We start from the raw sequence: 14,803 nt of genomic DNA, 5'->3' as shown, positions 1-14,803 counted from the left end.
TGTTTTTTAATTTTTGTTATGTGGACTGCCCGGTGGATGCCTTCTACACGGGTAGCTGATTGAGTGCTGTAGGATGATGATGAGATGCATTTCAATGTGAGGCATTGCCCTGGGGTTGACTTTCTAAGTAACTCTGAGTAAGTTGTGCATTCTTAGACTTATGATTCAAAAGACAAAAACAATACACCTGGAGAAAGAGTTTAGAGCGCTGTGGTGCCAGGCGCCATTTACTATTTTGTATCATTTTAAGTGGTCTTTCTGATAGCCTCAATTTCTGAGTCCCACTAGACTTTTCTATGAAAGAAGTTGTTCCCGTTGTTAAATACATATGTCCGAGATCAAAGGACACAATCAAAGCATACAGAGAAGTTCAATTTAAAATATTTAAAAGAATTTTTTTTTATATTCTGAATAAAATTATTATTTTTCTTGAGCAGATTTGTAGTACAATTTGTTTTGTCTACTAAAAACATCAGTTTGCATTTCTCCAATATTCACCAAACGTTTAAGGGGGAAGATAGTTCATGAAATATAAGGCTTCAGAGTGAAACAGAGTCTTTAAATGGATAATTTTCAGAAAGCTGTAAAATAGATCATTTGCGGATGGTTGGGAATGGAATGAAGTGAGCTCAATGTCCTCCGTGGAGAAGTTGACGTCAGCCCAGGGCCCCTTGTGCTTTCACAAACGAATGATTAATCAGAGTCAGTGTAGAATTGTTCACCAGGAAAATAAAAACCCAGACTACATTCTTCACCCTGTGGACATTCGTCACCTCTGGATCCTTTCAGATTGAAAGTGGAGTTAGAGTGGAGGGAAAACCCATCCCAGCTTAGATTTTCTCTTATATTTTCAACACATCCCTGTCTTGTGTAAACTTTCCACCAGCATTTAAACATGCTTAAGTCTCCCTGTGTTAAAGAAAGAGAGAAAGGAGGAAAAGTGACAGAAAAGAAAAGTAAAAGTAACCCTTGTGAGCCCATCTTTCCTCCCCATCATAATTAAATGTCTTGAACTCATCAAGCTCATCCTGGCTTCCTGGCCCATGGCTGCACTGAAATGGCTCTTGCTAGGGGCACCAATGAACCACTACCTAAATCCAATGGATGTGTTTCCTTTCTCATGTTCCTTGTCTTCTCAAATGCATTCACAACTATTGGGCACTCTCATCTTCTTGAAGTGTCCCCACCCCTCCAATTCCATGTGATCACACTATCTTGGTTTTGCTTCTTCCTCTCGGAGTAGATTTGTGAGACTTGAAGCTTATACAATTTGGGGCTCTGCTTTAAAAAACAAAATTATCTTTCTTTTGAACATTTTACAAAAAAAAAAAATGACAACATAAAAACATTGCTAGAGTGCCTCCCAAACAAGAGAAGTACCCTCACACTTAAGCTTCATTCACATCAAGAGTTGTCAAGGATTTTTAAATTATCTTTAGTCTAGATTTCTCCTCCATATATCCAAGTATTTATTTGACATCTCCATTTGTCCCGAACCTGGAGTGTTCTAAATCGAACCATGATATTTCTGCTCAAGCCTGGTCATTCTCCACAGTCATCTCAAGGAATTGTACCATCATCAATCCAGTTGCACAAAGAGAAACTTGGGAATCATTCTTGTTCCCTCCTTCATACCTATTGTTCCACCTGCTCTATCAATGTCACCCTTTAAATATCTCTTTGTTCTATCTACTCTGCTCCATCTCCACTTCCATTACTACTGTCCAAGTACCTCATGTCTCACCTAGATTATTGCAATAGCCTCTTTATTGGTCTCCTCACTCCCAATCTGTTCCCATGGTAACCACAGATATCCTTTTGTTTTTTTCACACGGGCAGGTACCGGGAAATGAACCTGGGTCTCCAGCATGGCAGGCGAGAACTCTGCCTGCTGAGCCACTGTGGAGATATCCTTTTAAATACAAATGCTTTGCTTTTAGGATTAAAAACCTACATTCTTGACATGACTTAATCCAGATTCCGCCAACCTCTTCCTCTCCATCTCACGGTACTTTCTGTTTCTCCCCTGTGCTTCAGTCATACAGGCTTTATTTTATTTTCACTAAGGGTAACTTGTTCCTTCCTGTGGACATCATCCTTTCTTATGGTTGATATGACTAGCTGTCTACCATCACCTTGTCCTTCCCCTTCCACATCGTAAAGATGGCATTTCTCTACAGCAAAGTAGATAACGTTTCTTAGACCCTTCCAATTACCACTGCTGTGTAGTGAGCCATCCCAAAACTTAATAGCGTGCACACACACACACACATACTATTATATTCAGAAATCTTGTGGTTCTGGAAAGGGTGACTGGCACTGTTCCATGATGTTTCAGACCTCAGTTGGGACAACTTGAATGCTGCAAGAGACCTGAGGGCTGCAGACCGGATCATCTGCAGGCATCTTCTCACATATCTGGCCTTGAAGCTGACTGTAAACTGGGAGCTTAGCTGCAGCCGTTGGCTAGAATACTTTGTGTGGCTTATGCTTCTCTGGTATGGCAGCCTCAAGCAATTGGAATTCTTACATTGGGTTTCAGGGTTCAGTTCCCAAATATGAACGTCAAAAAAGAAACAGGAAGACGCTGTATGGCCTTTGTTGACCAAGGTTCAAATGTTAAACTCCTTTTTTTTCCTCTGCATTCTACTAGTAACAAGGTGTCTTAATGGGAGGAATGCAAAAAAAATTGGCAAACATATTTCAAACTCACCACATCCCCTCAAATACAGATGTGGTGATGTCACTACTTTTCAATAATGGAAAATAAATAGAAGAAATGTACCATTGCCAGGTCAGGGCTTTCAGGAGACTGATGGGTCTTCCCTACTCTCTCTATCCCCTTCCTAGAGCTAGAAGTAAAGGACTCCAAAGTCCTAGAGGCTGATGGCATCATAGTGTGGAAAGAATCCAGATCCCTAAATCATCATACAGGGGTAGGAAGCCTGCCAACTTGGAACAGCCACATCAGGCTTGAGCTAGAAATAAATACTGTGGTATTTGTTCTAGTTTGCTAGCTACCGGAATGCAATATACCAGAAATGTAATGGCTTTTAAAAGGGGGATTTAATGAGTTGCTAGTTTACAGTTCTAAGGCTGAGAAAATGCCCCATTAAAACAAGTCTATAGAAATGTCCAATCAAAGTTATCCAGGGAAAGATACCTTGGTTCAAGAAGGCCGATGAAGTTCACGGTTTCTTTCTCATCTGGAAGGGCACATGAGGAACACAGTCAGAGTTTCTCTCTCAGCTGGAAGGGCAGATGGTGAACGGGGCATCATCTGCTAGCTTTCTCTCCTGGCTTCTGGTTTCATGAAGCTCCCCAGAAGGTGTTTTCCTTCTTTATCTCCAAAGGTCACTGGCTCATGGACTCTCTGCTTTGTGGTGCTGCTCTCTCTGAATCTCCCATTCTCCAAAATGTTTCTTCTTTTATAGGACTCCAATAAACCAATCAAGACCCACCCAAATGGGTGGAGACATGTCATCACCTAATCCAGTTTAACAACCACTCTTGATGAGATCACATCATCCAGGTAGATGATCTGATTACAGTTTCAAACATACAGTATTGAATAGGGATTATTCTACCTTTATGAAATCGGATTTTGATTAAAACATGGCTTTTCTAGGGGGCATACATCCTTTCAAACCAGCACAGTATTAAACTGCTGAGATGTGGGGGGATACTTGGTATGGCGGGTAGCATTCAAGCTCTCCCTTTGCTCTTTTTGCTAACTTAAAATGATTCTTCACCTCTCAGGTTAAATGTCATTTGATCAAGGAACTCTTCTCTAGGCGTTGTACCATGGTTCCCACAAGTTAGGATAATCCAATTATGATTTCAATTTCATAGAATTGATCATATTTTATAATTATCTATTTAGTTTTTAGTCATATACAATGTCTCTCCTCCCTCTTAGACTCAGAGTAGGGACCAAATAATTTCTTCTTCAGAACTAGTAAAATGCTTCATACCTGGCCAGTGCTCAACTGACACAGGATGAACAGATAAATGCCAGAATGAACAACTCATCTATATAACTTAGTGTTCTTGTCATAGTGTCATCTCAAGGCATCCCATTTGTAGAGAATTCTCTTATTTCTTAATAATTTCAAAGGGTTCCTCTTCTTTGAATAGCAAAGCATTTCTATTTGTCATTTTCCAAATCTGGTCATTCTCAAATGCAAAGGAAATAAGCACTGCTCAAAGGCATGTAGGAGGAAAAACAACTCCATAACAAGCTACTGAAAGTAGTCTAAGGGTCTTAAGAGGTAAAATGGCTTTTTTTTTTTTGTACTGAACTATAGGGAAAGAGCTCATAGTACTGATTTAGACACAAAAGTTTAAGGAATTTAATCCTCTGGTCTACTTTAACTGAATAAATGAGATCAAAATAAAGAACTTATCTTGGTTTAAAAGGCACTATTGTTCTGGTCTCATGTAGCAAAGCAAATCCTACATGCCTACTTTAAGCAGTAGCAAAGGCCAAACAGCATCCCATTTAGGTTAAGACTCCCTTAAAATTATCTAGCACTTGGGGATGATTCCACCCAGGAGCTTCTACTTTTGAAGTTAGCCCATATCATTATTCTGCTATTCCTTCCTCCTTGTTCTAATGTGGAGGACTTCAGATCTTCTAGAGTTAACAAGACAGTATGGTATGTTGTCCTGATTAAAAAAAAAAAATGAATGTCAAACTAAAATCTTTCTTCAAGCAAAATCTTAGGGAGAAAGCCAAAGTATAAAGTAGAAAAAGTAGAGCTGCTCCACTTTATGGGTTGTGTTGAAAGTACCCCATTTATATAGATCCATAACTATTTTGCATCAGTTGTGACCCCCAGGTTCTGAAAATAAAAGAATTAAGAACGTTGTCCTATATTTATTATATCCCCAGTGATACATTCTGTAAGCAATTTGTTTTTCTCAAATCTGAGTAATTTTCAGACTACTTTTGTAAGAAAAAAAATTATTGGGAACAGCCAGGTGAATTTAAATTATTTTCTATTGTAATGTAACTTTAACAAGTGAAAACATAAAATACTGTGTCTATATTATTATATAATGTCATATTTATAGCTTTTCTACAGCTATAAAATTAGTGAAAGGCCATGGCTGTCCAATCAAAACGTTCAATTTCTTTAGGAAGACAGACGCTGGCAATTAAATTTTTGATCCACTGAGTTAGAGGACCTCTTTTATTGCCTCCCAAGCATCCAGCCTGGTTCTGATCTCCTAGCAGTGGGTGGGCCTTGCTGTGGGCAAGAAACTGAGCCCCTGACTGATACGGTGTTACACACAGGGCTCTGATGCTGATACCCAGGTCCCCAGAGTCAGCACTCTTTATGAACCAAATCTTTCCCCAAGGACTAAGTAAGTGACTTTGAGAAATTCTAATTGTGGGACAATGAGCTATTTCCATAATCTTTAACAAACTGTGATGCTTATTAACAATACTTCCTTTAAGTGCAAACTAGATGACATACATGCGTATCTTACCACTTAAGGGTTACATTTATATAACAAATGTGTAATTCTAGTTTATTATTGTTTAAAGTAAGATTTTAATATTCTGACTACTGGCTGACTTTATGGTTTCAGTTGGCCTCTAGTTTCTCAATTTAAAGAAAGGGGTTCGGATACATTCATTTTGACTCAGTTTGTTAGGGAAAAAAGACAATCTCAAATGATCTTTAAACTTCCCTCAATTGGAAATAGACAAGATGTTTTAATTTCCTAGGCTGCTCAAAGCAAATATCATTAAAAGATGTGCCAGCTTGAAGCTATTATGTACCCCAGAAAAACCATGTTTTAATTCTGATCCAATTTTGTGGGGGCAGCCATTTATTTTAATCCTGATTTAATACTGTAGGGCAGAAACTTTTAAGAGATGTGACACACCCAGTTGTGGGTGTGACATTTTGATTAAATGGAGATGTGACTCCACCCATTCAAGGTGGGTCTTAATTAGTTTACTGGAGTCCTTTAAAACATTTTGGAGAGAGCTTCAGAGTTCATGCAGACACTTGGAAAACAGTTGCTTCAGAGCTGACGGGGCCAACATGAGACTCAGACATTTGGCATTGCAGGGCCCAGCAGACATCATCATGTGCCTTCTTATGAAATGCTAAGCAAGCCAGAACCCAGAGTTGTGTCCCAGAGAAACCAAATCAAGCCCCACAGATACCAAGCGAGGAATCCTCAAAAGAAACAGGCTGAAAGCCATGGATCCCAGGAGCAAGGGACCAGCAGATGCCAGCCATATGCCTTTCCAGCTGACAGAGGTTTTCTGGATGGCATCAGCCTTTCTTGAATGAAGGTAACCTCTTGTTAGTACTTTAGTTGAGACATTTTCTCAGCAGCAGAAGTGTAAACCTGTAACTTATTAAATTCCAATTTTTAAAAGCCATTCCATTCAGGCTGCAGCATCCACAAGTTCATGAAGTTGAAAGATGTACTCATAGACTTTACCAAGGAAAATGAACTGTGCTGACACATCCCTGAGAAAGCTGCTCAGAGATGTGACGCTGGATAATACCAGTCATCTGCTGTCTGTGGGATATCAGGTCTGCAGATCAGGTGTAGCTTCCATGTTAGATCAAGGAGAGAAACTGTGGAAAGAAGGAACTGGATTTTTCCAAATTCAAAATTCAGGTGAGTTCTAGGAAACTTGCTTAATAATGAAGAGGAACTTTGTCAATGGGCAGGGAAAGTGGTCTTAAAAAAAGAGAAATGCCAACCATGTAAATCTGCAAAAAAGACATATCTGCCATCCTGTCATTGAAGCAGAATTCTCATACTCAAAAGAAAGGCATTATCTATAGTGAATTGCCAGAAGATTTTACTCAAAGTTCCAGGCTGACTCAATATGTGTTAATTCAAAAGGGAAGGAAACCCTACTTCAGTTATCTATTACAAAAAGCCTTTAGTAATCAGTCTACTTTTATCAACAAAAGCATTTTCACACTAGAAGTAAATCATCTGAATGTTATCTAATTGGTAAATCCTTTATTCAAAGCTATGGACTTACACATTACAATGGAACTCACATTGTAGAAAAACCCTATGGATATCATCTATGTGGGAAAGCCTTCAGTTTCATTGGTCTGGCTTGAGGAAACAAGAGAATTCACACTGGAGAGAAAACTTATGGATATCATCTATGTGGGAAAGCCTTCACTCAATGTTCTGACCTGAGAATACATAAAAGGACTCACACTGGAGAGAAATGCTATGAATGTTATCTGTATGGGAAAGCCTTCACTTGATATTCTGTCCTCAGAGTATATAAGAGAATTCACACTGGAGAGAAACCTTATGAGTGTTAGCTATGTGGGAAAGGCTTCACCAATCCTTCTGCCTTTAGAAAACATGAGAACACTCACAGCGGAAAGATACCATAAGAATAGCATCTACGTGGGGAAACCTTTATTTTGTACACTTAGACAGCATGGAGAACTGAAACTGGAGTGAAACCCTATGAATGCCATATGTATCAAAAGCTTTAGTCAATGCTCAGACATTAGATTGCTTGAGAGAGTTCATATCATAAATGATTTTAATACAAAAGAGATATCCACCCATGAATTATCCTTTAAACATACTTATGATCTCAAACACTGAAGTAAAACCATTTGTAATAAATCTAATTTAATCAGGAGCTTTTAGTCATCCAGATGACTTCTTCAACATAGACCAGTCCATATTGGAAAGAATCAATATCAGTGCCACCTTTGTAGCAAAACATTTAGTAAGATGATCTGATGATGTACAATATGAGAGAACTCATGATATACATTTAATGAAACTGTAAGAGTCTTCATCCACTGCTCCAACTGCTAGACAGGCCTTTACCAGAGTATAAAGCCCCTTTAGCAAGCCTCAGAAAATTCCTGTTGTAGATTGTATGCATGAAGGTCACACAGAAGGATTTATTTATCCAGCAACACTTGTCAGCATGTGAGAATTCACACCATATAAAACCCTTATTGATTCATGATTGAAGTGATCATTCATTTCTTTAGCATTAATATTCTTATGCTGAGGAAGCAACAATCCTAAAGTTAATTTGGAAACATCTGCAGCTTCATTACAAATCAGAAAATTCATAATAGAAAAAAGAAATACTTTATGTGGGTACTTCAGCACAAAATTCAGCAAAGTGCCAAGATTTTGAACAACTTACTATTGAAATTATGTAAGGTAACAGTGTAGAAATATGAAGTGACATGAGTACAGTGGATGATGAATTTTGTAAGAAGTGATATGAAGCTAGATTAATTCAACAGTTCAGTACTTGCATATAGATAAGCAACACACATGGTTGCTGAAAATCTAATATGTTGGCCAAATTCTAGTTTTCTTTTTATGCAGCACTAGACACAAATATTTGATTCCATGAGAAAATAAATTTGAATGTTAACCCAAATATCTAGAAAACAAAATTAAGATTTTTAACTTTTATCTTAGTATTATAATTTTTACAATCATGGCAAGGATGAACATAAACATGGATAAGTAAAAACACTTTAGAAGTAGGGTCTTAGGATACATAAACACTTCACTTTCAAAATATACTTTAATATTGTCATCAAAATTTAGAAAATAATTAATTAAAAAACATTTCCAATTCTGGCACATTGCTTTCCGGAAGCATTAACAAACTAATACAAATGGGTTGGCTTAAACAGTGGGAATTTTATTCATTTACAATTTTGAGCCTGGGAAAATATCCAAATCAAGATAATGCTTTCTTCCCAAAGACGAGGCTGCTGGTGATCCTTGACTCCTCACCATATGGTAAGGCACATTCCCTAGTCTCTTCCTTCAGCTCTTAGTCCCATTTCAGCCTTTTGCTTCCTGTGGCTTTCTGACTTTGTGTCTGAATTGCATTCTCCTATAAAGGACCCATCCTGATAGAGGTACGTAACACCTTAACTGAAGTAACCTCATCAAAAGTCCTACTTACAAGGGGTTTACAGTCACAGGAATGGATTAAATCTAAGAACATGTTTTCTTGGCACACGTACAGTTTCAATCCACTACAAGATTAAAAGAAGAAGATGAAGTAGAAAGAAAGAACGTTAGGATAATGAATGTCTGTGTGTCTAGGAGAAAGCCACTAGGAGGAAAGATTGATTGAGAGAGAATTCCAGGCATGAGAAAAATGTAAAAGCTATTTCTCTTAAGAACACTTGGAGGAATTTGTCTCTCTTCATATAGCAAACTGTTAATAGAGGAGTAGAGGCTCTGACACCTACAGTGTGTCTGATTGGGCCTCTCTAAAAGAAAAGGCATTAAGATGTTTCGTGTATTGAAATATTAATGATTTTGAATCCCCCAAAACATTGTAAACATAATGGCTACATTTAGAATGTAAACAAATTGAGCAAAAACATATTTTTGTGTCAAGTGATAATCAAACATTTGTGGGACAATATGATGCAGACTGATTTGATGCCAGACAAGAGGGACACTCCCTCAATAAAAATATTGACAACCAGAGGCATAAAGACCCAGAGCAGATGTCACTTCAGTGAGCATCAGGTAGAGGCAGGCTGACGCCCTGTTGCTTGGACTCCTGACCCCAATGCTTTTGCCGGGCTGCCCAACTGGCTGTTGGCCTCCCCACTGCACTGCCATCAGTGACTCACGCCAACGGCTGTGGACCCTCCACTAATGATGCGAGGGATACGGCTCTGGAGACTTCTCACTAAAGGTACCTGCCTGCCTTCTGTCAGCCCTCAGGCCAATGGACTTTACAGACTCTAGTATCCTCTGACCTTTAAATGTGTTTTGAACCCTTGACCTGATTATTGTATATCAGGTGTTATGCTGGTTTGAAAGGATGCATGTCCCCTAGAAAAGCCATGTTTTAATCTAAATCCCATTTTGTAAAGGCAGAATAATCCCTATTCAATGCTATATGTTTGAATCTGTAATTAGATGATCTCCCTGGAGATGTAACCCAATCAAGAGTGGTTGTTAAGCTAGATTGGGGGAAATGTGTCTCCACCCATTTGGGTGGGTCTTGATTAGTTTCTGGAGTCCTATAAAAGAGGGAACATTTTGGAGATGAAAGAGATTCAGAGAGAGCAGAGCAGAATAACATAGCCACGAGAAGCAGAGTCCACCAGCCAGCGACCTTTGGAGATGAAGAAGGAAAATGCCTTCCCAGGAAGCCAGGAGAGAAAGCTAGCAGATGACACCGTGTTAGCCATGTGTCCTTCCAGACGAGAGACAAACTCTGACTGTGTTCACCATGTGCCTTCTCACTTGAGAGAGAAACACTGAACGTCATCCACCCTCTTGAACCAAGGTATCTTTCCCTAGATACTTTTGATTGAACATTTCTATAGACTTGTTTTAATTGGGACATTTTCTTTTAGCAACTTATTAATTTGCCCTTTTTAAAAGCCTTTCCATTTCTGATTTATTGCATTCCAGCAGCTAGCAAACTAGAACAGGTGTGTTAGCAGCTCATGATTTAAGCAAGCAAATAAATTGCATTGAGCATTCAAGCTAGTTATGTCGAATCTGCTTTCAAATGCTGTATTTACTTAGTTAACAGGACTCTGGTACCAAGGTAATTGCCTTGTTCCTCAGCTGCAATATTTTTATGTAGATTATTTTTAAAATAAAAATGCCTTAGAAGAGGTGAGAATTAGTCTGGTTCAGGACCATCATGAAATACTGGTTACAGGTCATGCATAGATGCTACAAGGGCACACATCATTTTAAAGAAGAATCCTGTAAAAGGACAACTGCTCACAAGTCAGTGACAGATGCTACCAGAGTATCTGCCAGTATAAAGAGGAATCTTGTGAAAAGCACACGTAAAAGTCTAACACCTGGATCAATCAGTAGGCAAAAGCCTTCTTCTCTAGAGATATTCTCACTCCCTATTTTGGAATTTTATATGTTCTTATTTTAATTGGCATTTACACTTGGGAGGAAAAAAAACTAAGAAAAACTTTGGAGGAAATTCAAGATGTGGAAAAATATTTTTAAACCACTGAAAAGGAAAAACTTAGGGTTAAAAAATGAGGATCCTTGAAGCCCAAAAGAGGACTGCATAAGACAAAACAGAATTAGAGACACTCCAGATGCTGGCCTGATCACTCGGCTGGAAGAGATATATCCTATAAGCAAAAGATCTAAGAAGGACAAAATACCTTCTATATTATTGGAATCAATAAACAACATAGACAAGGATAGATCTAGGTAGAAAATCCTCACCAAAAGGATTCATCCAAAAGACTAGTCCAAAATCCCAACCCGTTTGCTCCAGGTAATGACCCAGCTCCCCTGCCAGCTGGTGATAACTATTCCGAAGTATATGACCCAGATGGATGGTTGACAAAACCCCTAACTATCATTAAAACTAAGAATAATGATGACGGCCCCACTACATAACAGAGCAAAGGGTAGTTGCCAGACAATAAATCATAAAATGAAGACAAGAGTTCTCACAAAATAGAGAAGCATCTGAATGGCTATTACAACGGCTATTACATCTATGGTCCAAAGGAGGACAAAACTTGCTGCTAAGAGACAGGGATTAATACAATTAAGAAACCTATCTAATGATGCTAGACTGAATCAAATACTTACTTGAAAGTTTTGCAGAGAAACGTCCAGAAATAGGAAGATCACTATTTGATTGGATATCTAAGGGCCTGGGAATCAAAATGGCCCTTACCAAATTTAATAGCAGTAAAAATAAGAACTTTGTCCTCTGCAAGGGATGCCACTAATACTTTGATGAAACTGGGCTGCTGACTATGATTTATGACAGTTGGGCCAATAGTCTCTTAGAAGCAGAGGGATCAGACTGAATTCAGAAAAGCATCAAGTAATGAAAAAATGGCTCCAGTCAGTTTTCACAGGTGCTGATACAATTGGCAAATTAACTGATGCAGTTAGAACTGCTTAAGAATTAAGCCAAGATGAAAATTACTCATTCAGAGTCCTGTTCAGGTTAAAACACACACACACGCACACACACACACACACACACACACACACACATTTAATCCAGAATGGAAAAACAATGTGTATCAGTAGGGAAAATGCAGAAACAAAATGGAGTACAAAATGTTAAGAATCCCTTCAATAATGGTAATGGAGGACTTAGGCTGATAAGAACATCAGTTAGAAGCAATGGTGATAGCAGATCAAGACAGAATTTTAGGCCACCTGTAAGCCTTACCTAACCAGGGCACTAAGTGAAAAGCAAGGTAAACCGAGAGAAAGAATGAGAGATAGAGAGACCTCGACTCACTGTGGTGACTAGGTAGTCTCTGTCCCCTGGCCCAAACCAGGGGCAATTGCTGATATGTAAGGATGGCCATCTCTATGGATAATTGTATATATGAACAACATTTAGTGTTCATGGATACTGGATCTCAAATTCAAATGATTAAAAGCCAAATTAACAAAGATGAAGGAAATAAAGAAAAAGTTTACACTGGAGACTAGGAAGGAAAAATTACTATAGGAACTTGTGGTGATAGATATAATAGAAATGGAACCCTTGAAAACCAAATGCTTAATAGGACCTAATATAGAAAACATACAGGGGATGCACGTTATGTCACCGCATGTGGATAGAAATAAATATACAACGGTTACAATAGCAAAGACTAAATGTAGTGTTACCAGATCTAGAGTAACTACTGCCCCACAATACAATTTAAAAGGAGATTTCTAGGATATTACTAAAAAGATACAAGTACTGTTGGAGGAAAGCCTATAATCCCTACCATCTCACTCTATATAATCCCATTTGTCCAGTTGAAAAAACAAAACAGACACATCTTATAAATTCATTTTAAATTTTAGAAATCTTGATGTCTCCTAAACTAGAAGGAGCATTACCAATTATTGATAACTAATTAATAAAATTACCACAAGAAAAGGTACATAGCATGCATCCATTTGACTATTGCTAGCCAAAGCCAACCCACAATAGTGTTTTCATGCGATGGAAGGCAATTTGTGTCCAATTACCACAAGAATATATTAATAGCCCACTAATAGCACACAACCATTAATTCCAATGTTTACATTCATTTTCTAACACATATCCACACCACGATACTCTGTCTTACATCGATGAAAGGCAAAGGAGAGCAGGAGGATACTAAATTACAAATAATTTCCTTCCTACCTGAAAGAGGTGGGACTATAAATCCTAGTAAGGTGCAAGAACCGGATAGTACTGTAAAATTTTTGGGAATACACTGGTGCCCAGAAGTACGAACTGTACCACATCCAATCATAGACAAACTACAAGTTACAACCACCCTGCCCAGAAGAAGTACAAATAGATAGGTTTATTTGGCTCTTAGAAACAGCATATACCCCATATTGGTATATTGTTGAAACCAATATATGAAACAACAAGGAAAAACAAAACATTTATTTTTGGGGTAGAAAAACAGGAATTAGCATTATAGCAACTAGAAGATGCAATTACAACTTATCACACATTAGCACTGATGGTACCATACCTTAAACTTTGACTACAATGTCTATTTACACAAAGCTTTGCCACATGGTCATTACGGACCAAAAGACCAAAAGGCTAAATTTTATCTAGTATGCTTCTGGACTAAAAACTTAAAACTTTCCAGAAGTTAAGACCAGAAGCTCTCCACCATAAAAGAATGCTCAGGACACTGTATTATTCAGGGTTCTCCAGGGAAACAGAACCAGCATGATACACACACACACACACACACACACACACACACACACACACATATATATATATTATGAAATACATTCACACAAATATTATGAGGTTTGTTACAGAAACTGGCTTATGCACCTATGGGGATTGGCAAGTATTAATTCCTTAGGGCAGGCCTCAAGTTGGAAACTTCAATAGAGGGTTTTTTCCCTCCATATATTTACTTTTTATTGAATTTGTTAATGTTACAGAGCTCCTGCACAGTCAAAACCATGCATGAGAATTCAGAGAAAAAAATGGTACAATGGACAGTCTCATCTACACATCATTCAATAAAGGTTTTGAGGAATTCTCCAGGAGAAGCTGACTGGCTGAAGTAAAGATAGAAATTCTTTTTTTTAAGGCCTTTAATTCTTCCTTTAAGGCCTTTAACTGATTGAATGAGATGTCTCTCATTGCTGAGGGCAATTTCCTTTGATGTATAAATGTTGTCAGTCACAGATGCAGACAATGCAGTTGATGCAGAAAGACAGAGTAAGAAAGGAATAGAGGAAAGGGATTAGAAGCAGGCACACCACTATGTGGAATGAAAACATTATAGCACCAGCATCATACGTAATTTATGGGCTAAAACTAGGAAAAGAACATGTAGGATATGTTAAAAATACTGACATCTTGCCTCTCTAGCTTGCAAATGTGTTGCAGGGTATTGATCATGGCAGTCCTGGTTGGGCTATTCATTTTTTTCATTTTGCATCCTGGTTGGAACCCAAACTCATAGCAAGAATGGAGAAGAAACCAGTAGCAATAGTCCCGCCTTCTCCAACTTCTACAACACCATTATCTGTCACAATGCCAAGCAACTTTACCTCTGTTGAATTCAAAATTACAACTGTACTTTCTACTGAACTAGCCCTATACCAAAGTATAACTTTATCACTTTTAAAGAGTGGAGAGAAGCAGTGGAGCAAAGCATCAACAATGATAAGGAAACAGGACCTTGAATAGAATGACTGGGAATGCCGAGTGCCAATGTGTTGCACTGAGGACTTTGATAATTCTGCTACTGAAGGTGTTGAGACTGACTTTCCTGAACAATTTCTGGCCAAG

This window comes from Tamandua tetradactyla, chromosome 2 (genome assembly GCF_023851605.1).
Source record: "Tamandua tetradactyla isolate mTamTet1 chromosome 2, mTamTet1.pri, whole genome shotgun sequence".
In the NCBI taxonomy this organism is placed as follows: domain Eukaryota; kingdom Metazoa; phylum Chordata; class Mammalia; order Pilosa; family Myrmecophagidae; genus Tamandua; species Tamandua tetradactyla.
This window is presented reverse-complemented; position numbering follows the sequence as displayed.